The sequence below is a fragment of the Choloepus didactylus genome, chromosome 11 (assembly GCF_015220235.1).
Source record: "Choloepus didactylus isolate mChoDid1 chromosome 11, mChoDid1.pri, whole genome shotgun sequence".
Lineage (NCBI taxonomy): Eukaryota > Metazoa > Chordata > Mammalia > Pilosa > Megalonychidae > Choloepus > Choloepus didactylus.
The window spans coordinates 20,843,079-20,859,212 of NC_051317.1; the positions used below are offsets into that span (position 1 = coordinate 20,843,079).

At 37.0% G+C, this 16,134-nt stretch overlaps 1 long non-coding RNA gene across 1 annotated transcript in view; it reads left to right on the top strand.

The window, feature by feature from the left end:
- LOC119506261 overlaps positions 1-15,891 on the top strand; it is a 137,343-nt gene extending 121,452 nt beyond the window's left edge. The window contains exon 2 of the long non-coding RNA XR_005210958.1: positions 15,560-15,891. This is a non-coding gene — a long non-coding RNA (uncharacterized LOC119506261). The remainder of the gene's footprint in view (positions 1-15,559) is intronic.
- Positions 15,892-16,134: the final 243 nt, after the last annotated feature.

Sequence of the window (16,134 nt, forward strand, 5' to 3'; positions counted from 1 at the left end):
ATCAGCAAATGGGGAAACATTCACAGGTATTGCAGGATAGGGTTTTGAAAAATCATTTTCAAGGACACTTAAACCTACTACACTTATTAACAATTTTCACACATACTCTGGATCAAATTTTCCAAGGAATATTGATATTACAAACAGAATTAAAAACGAGTTCATGGAAACCTTAGGAAACCACAAGCCTCAGCATCAGGAGACTAATTCTGTTCCTCAGTGCATTAAATTTTAAAAAAGAGGAAAATATTACTAAGGATGACAGGAAACATAGACTTACTTGCCAGGGTTAGAACTAGTCATATTCTTTGTTTATTAGGAAAGAACTTTCAGATAGGTCATGTAAGAGTTGAGGGTCCTGGTTTCACTCTAAGTTCATGATTATCCTCTTCATCTGATAAGAAGTTATTGAGATGATATATAAGAGATCATTTTAATATTTTCTATTCAAGTGTAAAGGATCAGGACTTTTTTTCCTTTACTAAACTTCTGTTGGTTTTCCATATCTGGATTAGATAGGATGAACAAACAAGGAGAGGCAAATTATAATGTTCTAAGATCTATAGACCATCTTCATTTCAGGTGGTATTCCATGGAATTCCATTGTGTTTTTTCAAGTCATTCCATTTCCTTATGATGTGAATCATTTAATGCATGGACCTAGAGGATGGTGGCTCTACAACAGCCTTTGGGAAACTGTGAACTATGCACCTGACAACAACACTATTAGGATCAACAAACATAGGTAATGTTTGTAGAGTAATCCTGAACCAGTCTCCTTTTGGTCAAGCCAAAATCATGTGAAAAGATTCTATGGGCTGATTGGTCCCTCTGTGCACAACCAATTGACATGTTCTTACATTTTTATATAAGGAACTTGGGTATTTGATACTAACCAGCACACACGTGCCACCTTGAATGGACAGGAAATAATGTATAGCAATTCTATTTTCAAACAACTTTGCAGCAAGCACAATTAAATCCCTTGTTCTTAATTAAAGAAACACAGGGAACTCATTTCATTATACTTATCATTGCAAGGGAAGTTTAAAATGTAGTATTCCAATTCAGTGTACCCTCCTTTCTTCTCCCACAATGAAGAAAACCAAATCCTTATAAACAGGTATTTGAGCCTTTTGCGTGATTTGTGTTTCAACTGGTACAGAGATGAGAATATATTAGAGCAACATTTAAGAAATAAGCTGTGTAAACATTAGAACCTCAGAATCGTATGTAAATCTTGGCACCTTCCAAGTGCTCATATTGTAGGGCCACATTGCAAGGTATGCAACCTCTAATTTTGGAAAAATTTTTTAAATTCTTCTCAAATATCTGAAGCCTTCATGTTATAGATATCTAAATTTACAACAGAAATAGTACAGGCAGATCTATGTAAAGTGAAAAATATTACTGGTTTCCTGAGGTGCAGTAACAACTACATTTTAGGTTATATGGTTTTACTGAAAAGGCCATTCCTTTGACTGTCATATTTACAAGAAACAAATATTATAAGCCTTAAAAAATATTTAGGGCATTATGTAATTGTATTATTTCATTTTTAATGTTTGTTTTTACTTTTTTTCAAAATTGGAAAACATCTCTACCTGTAAGATATAAATTTACAAGTAATAATAGGAATTGTGTGCCAGTAAGACCCAGAAATAAATTTCCATGTCTGGAACAAATCATAATTGCATCTGATTAAATTGTTAACAAAATATCTGGTAGGATAACAAGACCTCACTAGATAACAGAACCTCACTAGTATTCCTGAAAAATGAGAAAAACTTCACTTTTACATATGTTTCCTGATATAACTGTTGCTTAACTGTATCATTCATATGAATTATCTACATAAGAATATGTCACAAATTAGGATGGCCATAAAAATGAAATGTAAGTTTCATGAGTAAATTTAGCAACAAATTAAACATTAACCACTACTTATTGACATATTTGGGTGGTTTAGCTTACATTGAGATATTTCTCAGTAAGTACCTGGGATCATGGGAAGATGGAAACAAACTGAGGTTTAGTGTAAGGACTTACTGCTTTCTTTCCTCTCTAAAAGTAAAGAAGGTAAAAATCTTGCTGGTATCACCCCTGAAGGAAAAGACAGCATCAATAGAAACACTAAATATCAAAATACTTTTCTCACACACAGAATTATAAGTAATATTTTTCAGTTATTTGCATCTGATTCTAATACAGGTAAGGGTTATTTTTTAAGACTTAAATTTTAAGACTATATTATATTTAAAATATTTTGAAATATGTTTTTGATGAATGTTTCTATATCAGTGTATTTCAACTTAATGTTAATTATTTCTGTAAACTATTAAAATATATATGTGTATATATATATAATCTGCATATACAAAATATAATCCTGTATGTGTTTATATATTCTATTTGCCTTAGTTAAAGTGTGTATCATTTAATTTTCTAGTCCATTAAACATATAGGATACATTTGATAATGGAGAGAAGCAAAATTTATGCATTATTTCTAATGTGCATAATTTAACCTTATATGTTCATTTCTGGTGTTTGACATTTTTTCCCACATTTCATGAAGGCAACTGTTTATTCCTTAACAGCTTAGTTTGAAATAACTTCTAACTTACCTGAAAGTAAGTTTTGGAAACATGATATAAAAATAGTACAGAGAACTCCAATATACCCCCAACCCAGATACTGACCGAGATTTACCAAATTTTAACATTTTGACAAATCTGTTAGTTTTCTTTCTTTCTTCCTTTCTTCCTTCCTTCCTTCCTACCTACCTACCTACCTACTTATCTATCTAATCTTCTAAACATTTGACGGTAGTTTGAATACATAGGCTCCTTTACCAATTAATACATCAATGTGTATTTCCTGAGAACCAGGACATTCACATGGATAACCTCACTAAGTACAGCTTTCCAGTTTGGATATCTTATGTCACCAAGAAAAAGCCATTTTCTTTGATCCAATCTTGTGGGGCAGATTGGTTAATCTTTTTGATTAGGGTCTGATCTCTTGAATGGATATTTCCAGGGAGATATTACCCACCCAACTGTGGGTTGTATCTTTGATTAGATTATTTCCATGGAGGTGTGGCCCTGACCATTCAGGTTGGTTCTTTTTTTTTTAATCTTCATTTTATTGATATATATTCACATACCACACAGTCATACAAAACAAATCGTACATTTGATTGCTCACAGTACCATTACATAGTTGTACATTCATCACCTGAATCAATCCCTGACACCTTCATTAGCACATACACAAAAATAACAATAATAATAATTAAAGTGAAAAAGAGCAATTAAAATAAAAAAGAACACTGGGTACTTTTGTCTGTTTGTTTGTTTGTTTCCTTCCCCTATTTTTTCACTCATCCATCCATAAACTAGACAAAGGGGAGTGTGGTCCTTATGGCTTTCCCAATCCCACTGTCACCCCTCATAAGCTACATTTTTATACAATTGTCTTCGAGATTCATGGGTTCTGGGTTGTAGTTTGATAGTTTCAGATATCTACCACCAGCTACCCCAATTCTTTAGAACCTAAAAAGGGTTGTCTAAATTGTGCATAAGAGTGCCCACCAGAGTGACCTCTCAGCTCCTTTTGGAATCTCTCTGTCACTGAAGCTTATTTCATTTCCTTTCCCATCCCCCTTTTGGTCAAGAAGATGTTCTCCATCCCACGATGCCGGGTCTACATTCCTCCCCGGGAGTCATATTCCACGTTGCCAGGGAGATTCACTCTCTTGGGTGTTTGATCCCACGTAGCGGGGAGGACAGTGATTTCACCTGCCAAGTTGGCTTAGCTAGAGAGAGAGGGCCACATCTGAGCAACAAAGAGGCATTCGGGAGGAGGCTCTTAGGCACAATTATAGGGAGGCCTAGCTTCTCCTTTGTAGCAACAGTCTTCCCAAGGGTAAATCCTGTGGTACAGGGCTCAACCCATCAAACCACCAGTCCCCTATATCTGTGGGCATGTTAGCAACCATCGAGGTGGGGTAGGCCAATACCCCTGCATTCTCCACAGGCTCCTCAAGGGGGCTCTACATATTTTTTTCCTTGTTTTTTTTTTTTTTTTTAACTTTTTTTTTAAATCAACTGTATGAAAAATAAAAGAATAAAAAAAAATTTAAAAAATACAATAAAAGAACATTTCAAAGACACCATAACAAGGGAGTAAGAAAAAGACAACTAACCTAAGATAACTACTTTACTTCCAACATGTTCCTACTCTACCCCAAGAAAGTTACCTAATGTAGCAACATTTCTGTGAACTTGTTCCTACTATATCCATCAGAAATTAACAGACTGTAGTCATTCCTGGGCATTCTCAGAATGTTAAATTTACCCATGATAGCTTATCTGTTCTTCTTGGATTATTGTTCCCCCTTCCTTAATTGCTCTCTATTGCTAGATCCCCTACATTGTACATTATAAACCATTTGTTTTACATTTTTCAAAGTTCACATTAGTGGTAGCATATAGTATTTCTCTTTTTGTGCCTGGCTTATTTCGCTCAGCATTATGTCTTCAAGGTTAATCCATGTTGTCATATGTTTTACGAGATCGTTCCTTCTTACTGCCATGTAGTATTCCATCATGTGTATGTACCACATTTTATCTATCCACTCATCTGCTGAAGGACATTTGGGTTGTTTCCATCTCTTGACCATTGTTAATAATGCTGCTATGAACATTGGCGTGCAGATGTCTGTTCGTGTCACTGCTTTCCGATCTTCTGGGTATATACAGAGAAGTGCAATCGCTGGATCAAATGGTAACTCTATATCTAGTTTTCTAAGGAACTGCCAGACTGACTTCCAGAGTGGCTGAACCATTATACAGTCCCACCAACAATGAATAAGAGTTCCAATTTCTCCACATCCCCTCCAGTGTTTGTAGTTTCCTGTTTGTTTAATGGCAGCCATTCTAATTGGTGTGAGATGGTATCTCATTGTGGTCTTAATTTGCAGTTCTCTAATAGCTAGTGAAGCTGAACATTTTTTCATGTGTTTCTTGGCCATTTGTATTTCCTCTTCAGAGAACTGTCTTTTCGTATCTTTTGCCCATTTTATAATTGGGCTGTCTGTACTATTGTCATTGAGTTGTAGGATTTCTTTATATATGCAAGATATCAGTCTTTTGTCAGATACATGGTTTCCAAAAATTTTTTCGCATTGAGTTGGCTGCCTCTTGACCTTTTTGACAAATTCCTTTGAGGTGCAGAAACTTCTGAGCTTGAGGAGTTCCCATTTATCTATTTTTTCTTTTGTTGCTTGTGCTTTGGGTGTAAAGTCGAGGAAGTGTCCGCCTAATACAAGGTCTTGAAGATGTTTTCCTACATTATCTTCTAGGAGTTTTATGGTACTTTCTTTTATATTGAGATCTTTTGTCCATTTTGAGTTAATTTTGTATAGGGTGTGAGGTAGGGGTCCTCTTTCATTCTTTTGAATATGGATATCCAACTCTCCCAACCCCATTTGTTGAAAAGACCATTATGACCCAGTTCAGTGACTTTGGTAGCCTTATCAAAGATCAGTCGGCCATAGATCTGGGGGTGTATCTCCAAATTCTCAATTCCATTCCATTGATCTATTTGTCTATTTTTGTGCCAGTACCATGCTGTTTTGACAACTGTGGCTTTATAATAAGGTTCCAAGTCAGGGAGTGTAAGTCCTCCCACTTCGTTTTTCTTTTTTAGAGTGTCTTTAGCAATTCAAGGCATCTTCCCTTTCCAAATAAATTTGGTAACTAGCTTTTCCAACTCTGCAAATTAGGTTGTTGGAATTTTGATTGGGATTGCATTGAATCTGTAGATGAGTTTGGGTAGAATTGACATCTTAATGACATTTAGCCTTCCTATCCATGAACATGGAATATTTTTCCATCTTTTAAGGTCCTCTTCTATTTCTTTTAGTAGAGTTATGTAGTTTTCTTTGTATAGGTCTTTTACATCTTTGGTTAAGTTTATTCCTAGGTACTTGATTTTTTTAGTTGCTATTGAAAATGGTATCTTTTTCTTGAGTGTCTCTTCAGTTTGTTCATTTCTAGCATACAGAAACATTACTGACTTATGTGCATTAATCTTGTATCCCGCTACTTTGCTAAATTTGTTTATTAGCTCTAGTAGCTGTGTCGTCAATTTCTCAGGGTTTTCCAGATATAAGATCATATCATCTGCAAACAATGACAGTATTACTTCTTCTTTTCGAATTTGGATGCTTTTATTTCTTTGTCTTGCCGGATTGCCCTGGCTAGCACTTCCAGCACAATGTTGAATAACAGTGGTGACAGCGGGCATCCTTGTCTTGTTCCTGATCTTAGGGGGAGGCTTTCAGTCTCTCAACATTGAGTACTATGCTGGCTGTGGGTTTTTCATATATGCTCTTTATCATATGGAGGAAGTTTCCTTCAATTCCTACCTTTTGAAGTGCTTTTATCAAAAACAGATGATGGATTTTGTCAAATGCTTTTTCAGTATCTATTGAGATGATCAATTTATTTTCTCTTTTGACTTGTTAATGTGTTGTAATACACTGATTGATTTTCTTATGTTGAACCATCCTTGCATGCCTGGAATAAACCCCACTTGGTCATGGTGTATGATTTTTTTAATGTGTCTTTGGATTCGATTTGCAAGTATTTTGTTGAGGATTTTTGCATCTATATTCATTAGGGAGATTGGCCGGTAGTTTTCCTTTTTTGTAGCATCTTTGCCTGGTTTTGGTATTAGATTGATGTTAGCTTCATAAAATGAGTTAGGTAGTGTCCCATTTTCTTCGATGTTTTGAAAGAGTTTGAGTAAGATTGGTGTCAGTTCTTTCTGGAAAGCTTGGTAGAATTCCCCTGTGAAGCCATCTGGCCCTGGGCATTTATTTGTGGGAAGATTTTTGATGACTGATTGGATCTCTTTGCTTGTGATGGGTTGGTTGAGGTCTTCTATTTCTTCTCTGGTCAGTCTAGGTTGTTCATATGTTTCCAGGAAATTGTCCATTTCCTCTACATTGTCCAGTTTGCTGTCATACAGTTGTTCATAGTATCCTCTCATAATGTTTTTAATTTCTTCGGGATCTGCAGTTATGTCACCTTTTTCATTAATTATTTTGTTTATATGGGTCTTCTCTCTTTTTGTTTTTGTCAGTCTAGCCAGGGGCTTGTCAATCTTGTTGCTCTTCTCAAAGAACCAACCTTTGGTGATATTTATCCTCTCTATTGTTTTTTTGTTCTGTATGTCATTTATTTCTGCTTTAATCCTTGTTATTTCTTTTCTTCTACTTGGTTTAGGATTGGTTTGCTGTTCATTTTCTAGCTTCTTCAGTTGATCCATTAGTTCTTTGATTTTGGCTCTTTCTTCCTTTTTAATATATGCGTTTAGTGCTACAAATTTCCCCCTCAGTACTGCTTTTGCTGCATCCCATAGGTTTTGGTATGTTGTGCTCTCATTTTCATTCATCTCTATATATTTAGCAATTTCTCTTGCTATTTCTTCTTTAACCCACTGATTGTTTAGGAGTGTGTTGTTTAACCTCCAGGTATTTGTGAATTTTCTAAGTCTCTGATGGTTATTGACTTCTAACTGTATTCCATTGTGGTCAGAGAATGTGCTTTAAATAATTTCAATTTTTTTAAATTTATTGAGGCTTCTTTTATGTCCCAGCATATGATCTATTCTGGAGAAAGTTCTGTGAGCACTGGAAAAGTATGTGTATCCTGGTGATTTGGGATGTAATGTTATGTATATGTCTGTTAAATCTAATTCATTTATTAGATTGTTTAGGTTTTCAATTTCCTTATTGGTCTTCTGTCTGGTTGATCTATCTATAGGAGAGAGTGATGTGTTGAAGTCTCCCACAATTATTGTGGAAACATCAATTGCTTCCTTTAGTTTTTCCAGTGTTTCTCTCATGTATTTTGTGGCATCTTGATTGGGTGCATAGAGATTTATGATTGTTATTTCTTCTTGTTGAATTGCCCCTTTTATTAGTATGTAGTGGACTTCTTTGTCTCTCAAAACATCCCTGCATTTGAAGTCTATTTTATCTGAGATTAATATTGCTACACCTGCTTTCTTTTGGCTGTAGCTGGCATGAAATGTTTTTTTCCATCCTTTCACTTTCAATTTCTTTGTGTCCCTGTGTCTAAGATGAGTCTTTTATATGCAACATATTGATGGTTCACTGTTTTTAATCCATTCTGTGAATCTATATCTTTTAATTGGGGAGTTTAATCCATTTACATTCAATGTTATAACCGTGAAGGCATTTCTTGAATCAGCCATCTTATCCTTTGGTTTATGTTTGTCATATGTAGTTTTCCCCTCTCTCTATTAATATCCTTTAATGCACCCATACCGAATCTCTTTAGTATTGAACCTTTCTCCAAGTCTCTCTGTCCTTTCTTTGTTTCTCTGTCTGTAGGGCTCCTTTAGTATCTCCAGTAGGGCAGGTCTCTTGTTAGCAAATTCTCTCAGCATTTGTCTGTCTGTGAAAAATTTAAGCTCTTCCTCAAATTTGAAGGAGAGCTTTGCTGGATAAAGTATTCTTGGTTGGAAATTTATCTCACTCAGAATTTTAAATATATCATGCCACTGCCTTCTTGCCTCCATGGTGGCTGCTGAGTAGTCATTACTTAGTCTTATCCTGTTTCCTTTGTATGTGGTGAATTGCTTTTCTCTTGCTGGTTTCAGAATTTGCTCCTTCTCTTCCATGTTTGACAGTGTGATCAGAATATGTCTCGGAGTGTGTTTATTTGGATTATTCTATTTGGAGTTCGCTGGGCATTTATGATTTGTGTATTTATGGTGTTTAGAAGATGTGGGAAGTTTTCCCCAACAATTTGTTTGAATACTCCTCCTAGACCTTTACCCTTTTCTTCCCCTTCTGGAACACCAATGAGTCTTATACTTGTACATTTTATATTATCTATCATATCCCTGAGGTCCACTTTGATTTTTTTGATTTTTTTCCCCATACTTTCTTTTGTGTTTTCATTTTCCATTCTGTCATCTTCCAGGTCACTGATTCGTTGTTCAGCTTCCTCTAGTCTTGTACTATGAGTGTCCAGAATCTTTTTAATTTGGTCAACAGTTTCTTTAATTTCCATAAGATCATCTATTTTTTTATTTAGTCTTGCAGTGTCTTCTTTATGCCCTTCTAGGGTCTTCTTGATATCCTTTGTATCTCATTGTTCATCTTTAGTTCTTTGATTAGTTGCTCTAGGTGCTGTGTCTCTTCTGATCTTTTGATTTGGGTGCTTGGGCTTGGGTTATCCATATTGTCTGTTTTTTCATATGCTTTATAATTTTCTGTTGTTTCTGACCTCTTGGCATTTGCTGAACTTGATAGGGTTCTTTTAGGATTTGTAGACCAATTGAAGTCCTTATCTCTAATTTATCAGATCTACACCTTCGTGGAGTACACTTTCTCTAACTAACCAGCAGGTGGCATCCACGAGCCACCTGTTCTCCACAAGCCAGTTCTCCCCTGCTTTGCCTCTGTGGTGAGTCGGGGAGTAAGTCTTGTGGGGTCCAATTGTTGTACCAAGCTTGCGTGTATAGTTGGTGTTGCCCCCCCCCCCCATCTGGGTGGTCAGGGAGTGGGGGTGGCTCTAACAATCAAATCTCCCTGGTGTTCCTGGAGTTTTAAAGCTGCTGCAATAGTATAATCCTTCAGTTCAGTCCTGCCACCATTTGTCTCTGCCACTGACCCACAAGTCCTTGTATTGGTGTATGGCTCCTGAGACTTGCAAGTGGGTCCCTCTTCCAGGTTGTGCACCCCCTTGACCTCTGTTGAGGGATGACTGTGCTATGTCACAGGTTAGTGCCATCCCCCTAGGGCAGTTCTGGGCTGCTGGGCTGTGTAGGGAGGCTCCCAGTCTGCTGAAATGATGGCTGAATGGGGCTTTGTTAATTCACACTGCTCCACCTTCCTAACTCAGGGACAACCAGCTGAGGGTGCAGGGAAGTATGCCCAAATTCAACTGTCCACACCCAGTTTTGTGGTGTTTGCATGTTATTTGAAGCACTTCCATCACACTGGCTTGTCTGGGGCAGCTCTGGGCGATGGGGCTGGCAATGGGCAGGAGTGTTTCCTGTCGACCAGGATGATGGCTGTAAGCAGACACTCCCCTTTTCTTGGGAAGTTGTGGTGTTTAGTGAATTTTCTCAGCCCCTGAATTATTGCCTTTTGTCTCAGAGCTCTCTAATTCTGCTCCTGTCTTGACCTGCCCAAATTGCAAGTCTTTGAGGCTTTCTGTGTTGGGCTTTTTAGAGTAATTGTTTTAGAAACAGAAAAAAAAAAAGGTATAAAAAAAAAAAAAAAGAAAAGCCCTCCTCACAGATCTAATCGGTTATTGAAATGCTAAGAGGCAAAGCAATTAGGGCCATTAAGGAAAGATCCAGGGGGCAGAGAGATCAGATTTTCTTTGGGATTTGCATATGAACCTCAGGGCCTGAGCTCTGCCCTTCCCCTTTCTATGTTCACCAGAACTCCAAAAATCCTCCGCTTTTATTTTGGAGTTTTTCTTGCTGTTTTTTGCTATGCCTGTCTCCTCTCTGCTGGGCTGGCTGCTCTCGGATTCTCTGGTGTCTGGTCTCAGTCTATCTATGGTTGGAGTTTGGATCAGTAGAATGAGTTTCCGATAAGGGCTGCCACTGCAGTTCTCCCTTCTTCTTCCCAGTGTTGACGGCCCCTCCTCCCATGGGACTGAGCCTGGCAGGGAGGGGTGCGGGTCCCCTGGCCACAGATACTTACAGATTTTGCTGATCTCAGCAGCTCAATGTGTTCATGAGTGTTGTATGAAGTATGCCCAAAGTCAAATTGCTCTGTGGTGTCCAGTCCATGCAGTTCCTGGCTTTCTACCTACTTTCCTGGAGGAGTAACTAAAACATACAGCTCACCAATCTGCCATCTTGCCCTGCCTCCTCCTCAGGGTGGTTCTTGATTGATTTACTGGAGTACTTTAAAAAGAGCCACACAGGCCCAGACAGTGCAGCAGCTGAGAGACACATTTTGAAGATGGCCATTGGAAGCTGATGCTGACATTTTGGAGAATGCCATTTTGAAATGTAACCTGGGAGCAAGCAGATGCCAGCTACTTGCCTTCCAGCTAACAGAAGTTTTTGGACACCATCAGCCATCCTCCAGTGAAGGTACTCTGTTGTTGATGCCTTACCTTGGACACTTTATGGCCTTAAGACAGTAACTTTTTAACCAGGTAAACCCCCTTTATAAAAGCCAATTCATTTCTGGTGTTTTGCAAAACAGCAGCATTAGCAAACTGGAACATACAGTTATCAAGTTTAAGAAATTTAACATTAATATAATGAATATTGATTTTGTTTCATATTTTTTCAATGTCTCAATTTTATCCTTTTGGGCATTTTCCAGTATTACATCCAGTCCAGAATTAAACGTCATAATCTTTTAGTTCCTCTCACTTTTACTTAAGTTGTATTTACATCTCTCTATATACATATATATAAAACATAACATTTCCCATATCAACAAACCCCCAAGTATACAATCGAGTGACATTAATCACATTCACAATATTGTCCTGCCGTCAACACCATCCATTACTGAAGTTTTCCATCACCTAAAGGGAGACCCAGCACCCATTAGGCATTAACTCCCCATGCCTGTCTCCCCCAGCCTTGTTAACCTATACACTCTTTTCTGTCTCTATGAATTTTCATATTTTATTATTTCATATAAGTGTAACCTACAATATTTATCTTTTTTTTGGGATTACTAATGTTTAATATTCCTCACACACACATAGACAGATACTGAAAGGAAAATCATGACACTGTCACACTGCTTGTTTTACAAAAAATTAAAATTTCACTACAAGTAACATTATATTACCATACACTAAATGATAAACTATAAGATACTGATTTATTACTGTTTTTAATTATCAATTAAACCAGGAGGTTAACTTATGCTACAGTGTCCACCAGAAAAATACTGCAGATCAAACAATTATTCAGTTCTCTGAATCAAAGAACATTTCCTTGAAAGGCACTCAGAAGGAATACATAGGAAGTATATTTATAAAGTTTTGGGGTCTGAGATCAAACAATTGAAGGCATGGTTTCAATGTAGGGAGCTGTTTGAGTTTAGGCAAAGTTCACAATTAATATCTTAAGATTGAGGGACATAATGAGACAAAGATCTTGAGGTGAAATATTTGAGCAAATCTTCCTGAGCTACCTCTTATCTTATGAGCAGCAGGTTTGCGTCAGTGAAAAAATATTTGCCTAAAAATACTGGAACATTTTAATTTCCTGGAAAAAAATTAAAGTTATTTATTAGTTTGTAACTTATTGGTTTAAAATTTATCAATCAGTTTACATTTCCTCCTGTTCAGGAATATACTGCAACACACAGTTATGTTGATACACATATTTTCAGTTCTCATTTCCAACTTGTATTTATTCATCCCCCTAATCTGAAATGTAGATTATTTCTCTCTGTTGACATGATCAATTCATATTGCACCACTCTTTGGTATAATATGATTACATATCATGATTCCAGTAACTTTCATTTAAACTTCTATAAGTGTAATGTTTTCCTCTATGTTGATTATTTACATAGGACTGTAGCTATTTCAGAGCATTTAAGAAACTGGAAATCATACTTTGGAGCACCATAATAGAGACAAATAATAAGAGAGGAATTAAGATCAGAGTTTGTATGTGTATCATTTTTCACTACCCTCGGAACCAAGAATGCTCAAATCAGAGCAAGAGAACAGGTCCCACTTCCAGTTGAAAAAATCAAGAGAATTAAACATTTTGTTATTTTTTAAACTGCCATTGTTTAAAAATTTCATCAAAGTTATTTTCTAGAAATATTACAGAACCCAGAAAGTTCTGCAGGGATATGAGCAGAAACTTTTCCCTAGGATTGCGTGGGATTCTACCATACAATTATTAAAATTGAAACTTTGCTGTTTCAAGCCAGCCTATGTCCAATTTCCTGTATTCATTGGGGGAACATTTTTGTTGTTGTTATTGGCCTCATCTATCTCACTTATCAAATTATAAAACATAGCATGTTGGGAATTTTCCCACTTATACTTCATGAAAAGTCTTAAGTGAAGTAGATTTAGGAAAGAAGAATGTCATCTGAATTTCCCTTTTAGTGGTGTAGCAGATTTAAATATATGCCCCATAAAGACATATTACATTCCTAAGCCCCGGCCCCATGACAGAGAACACATTTGTAAATGGGATCTTCAAAGATCCTATTAAGATGAGGCCAAACTGAAACAAAGTTAATCCAGTATAATTTGAGGCCTTATGATCAAAGGATATTGGGACATGGAAATGGAAACCACAGGAGGAGACAGAAAGAGAAAATCCCTGTTTGATGGAGGCAGTGATTGAGTAACCACAGAATGTTACACGTATCACAAAAAGCCTTCCCTGCCAATATCTATATTTTGCACTCCTAGCCTCCAACATTTTGAGGCAATAAATACCTATTGTAAAATCCAGTTATTTCTGTGGTATATTGTAACTGCTGTCCTGGCAATTAAAGACAAGGAGATAAATTATTGATTCTTAAATGAAATCTGGTGTTTCTCCTTCTTGAATCAGGATATCTAAAGATCTCCTATGATTAGAGGGAAACTGAAGCGGCAAAATGAGCCCTCAGTGATTTCATCCAGTCATGAAATTGAATGAAAAACACAAAATGTCCAGTTTGTGAGTATGAAGTGTCACCTTTGTGTTACAAATCCACAGTTACTGGGGGGATGAAATTATTTGTTTTTGGTCAAAATACCCCTATTGAATTGTCCAGTAATAGAGTTTTGCCACGACTCACAAGAGCATCTGTTACAAGGTAGCGAGTATCATAGTAGAAAGATTAGCAAGCTGGCCCAAAGCAAAAAATGAAAAATTTGGCTTATTGAGCCTTCCTTGTAAAGTTTGTTAAAGTGAGGGAGTGTCCAATTCTCCCATTATTTGCAAACTCCCTGTCTAAAATCAGTTTCTGTGAAGAATTGGACTAAATGGCTAGTTACTACAAAATGTGTACTGATGATATTTTAGTGATAATATGACCCCTGTCCTGGATGTCACATGACGGATGTTTTAGACTTCACCCTATTTGCATTTTATGGTAACTGCCATCTAAAAGGCCACTTATTGGTTAAAGTAAATTACTCAGGAAAACAATTGGTTTCTGGTACTGACAAGAGATGTGTGATACCCAGAGATTTTACTGACCAAGCCAAATCTTAAGTGAATTGTAAGCAAATATTGGACAAACATCAAAGATCAAATAAGGGTAGAAAGACCAATACAAAGGATAGGGTGTCTGTGCATTGTGAAGGGGTAACAAATATCTGTAAGTGATTCAGAATCATAAAGTAAAAGAGAAGACAGAAAGTATCCATGAACATAAAAATAAGGGAATTCAACCTAAAGAATGATTATCTGTAACTTCATTCCTGTGGATTTTTTTCTGTGGTTCCTGGGTTGAAGGTCTACTTTTTACCATGATCTGAAAGTTTTGTGGAAATGCTGTCTTTCAGCTTCTTGAAGAATGTCTGATTGTAGATTATTTATAAAAAGGCTCAGTTTGAGTACTCTATCAGGAATACTTTCCATTTTTTCAGGAATGTCTTACATCTGATGCTTACAAAGGCACAAGCTCTTGGGGTTTTCCTGATGTGCTAATTAACTATAATAGATAATGAGCTTTGCAATGGGCATTGAAGGTCTGTTTCTACTGGATTTCTAATGTAAGACCAAGTTTCTTGGCACTGCCCTGGTCTGGAGCTTTGCTAAATAGCTATTTCTTAATTGTATTCTCATTGATATGTAGAGAGGCTAAGAATTTTCAAGCCATCAGTTTATGACTCTTATTTAACACCTATACCCTCAATTTATCTTTCTCCTCTACCATTTTATATGTAAGTAAAGAAGGTGATGTCAGACAACATATTCAACACTCATTAGCTAGACCACTGACTTTAGTAGACACATTTTCTGCTTTCCATCTTAATTAAGGCTATAATGTTGATAAATATTCTGCCACTATATACAAGAACCATCCTTAATTCTGCTTGCCACTAGAGAGTACTCACTCCCCAGTGAGCCCTCAATGACAGCCTTACTAAACATCACATGACTTCCATTAGACAACCCACCAAAGCCCTTTAGGCTTTCACTCATACTCTCCTATAGCCCACTTCTGTTTTCAAAGCACTCCCATAGATCTGGTTTCTGTTGTTTTAGTACTTATTGTTGTTATGGCATGCCTGCACTTTCAGTTACCAAAACCCTCATGAAATATAAATTGCTACCTAATACATTTTCCCAAAACATAGAAGGTTCAAATGACAAACCTGCATTATCTCATATTATGGTAATGGTGGGGGGATCAGGAAGCCAGCAGATGCTTAGGTTGTTGCCTCTGCCTCTGGATTTCCAGTGAGGTTGCAGTCAACCTCTCGGCCATGGCTGCAGATCGCAGATGGGAAGAGGTGCGGGATGTGCTTCTGAGTAATTCTCATGGATTTTTTCAGGTCCCAAGGATCTTCCATGTGGACTTGCTGCCAGGACTGCCTTACAACATAGTGACTGTGTTCCCTCAGGGCAACTGAGTGAAAAGAGGGAGAGAAGAGGCATGACTGGCTAACCAAGAAAGAATGCAGAGTCCGACATTCTGACCTAATGTCAGAGGTGACACACCAACACTTAGGCCGTGTTCTGTTTCTCACCAATGACTAAATCCACCTGGGATAGAGAAGAGTGGATGACAACTGAATACCAAGAAAGGAAGCTCTCTGGGGGCTATGTTAGAGCCTACCTGCCATGCCTCCTTCCTGAACCAACCAAAATAAACCAGAATATATCATATCTGTATTTATATTTTTATCTGTATCTATATCTGTATCTATATCCAATATATTTCAAAACATCAGATAGTGAAAGTCTAAGATCTCTGAAATACAGAAAACAAGTAAGTTAAACCCCATGGATGTCCTAGCTCATTGCCTTGAGAAAATTTTCAGGCTGTAGAAATGGGAACAGAAACTCTGAGGTGATGAGATCTCCTGAGATTCTGTTTCAGATGCTAGACTTTGCAGGAAAGCATACA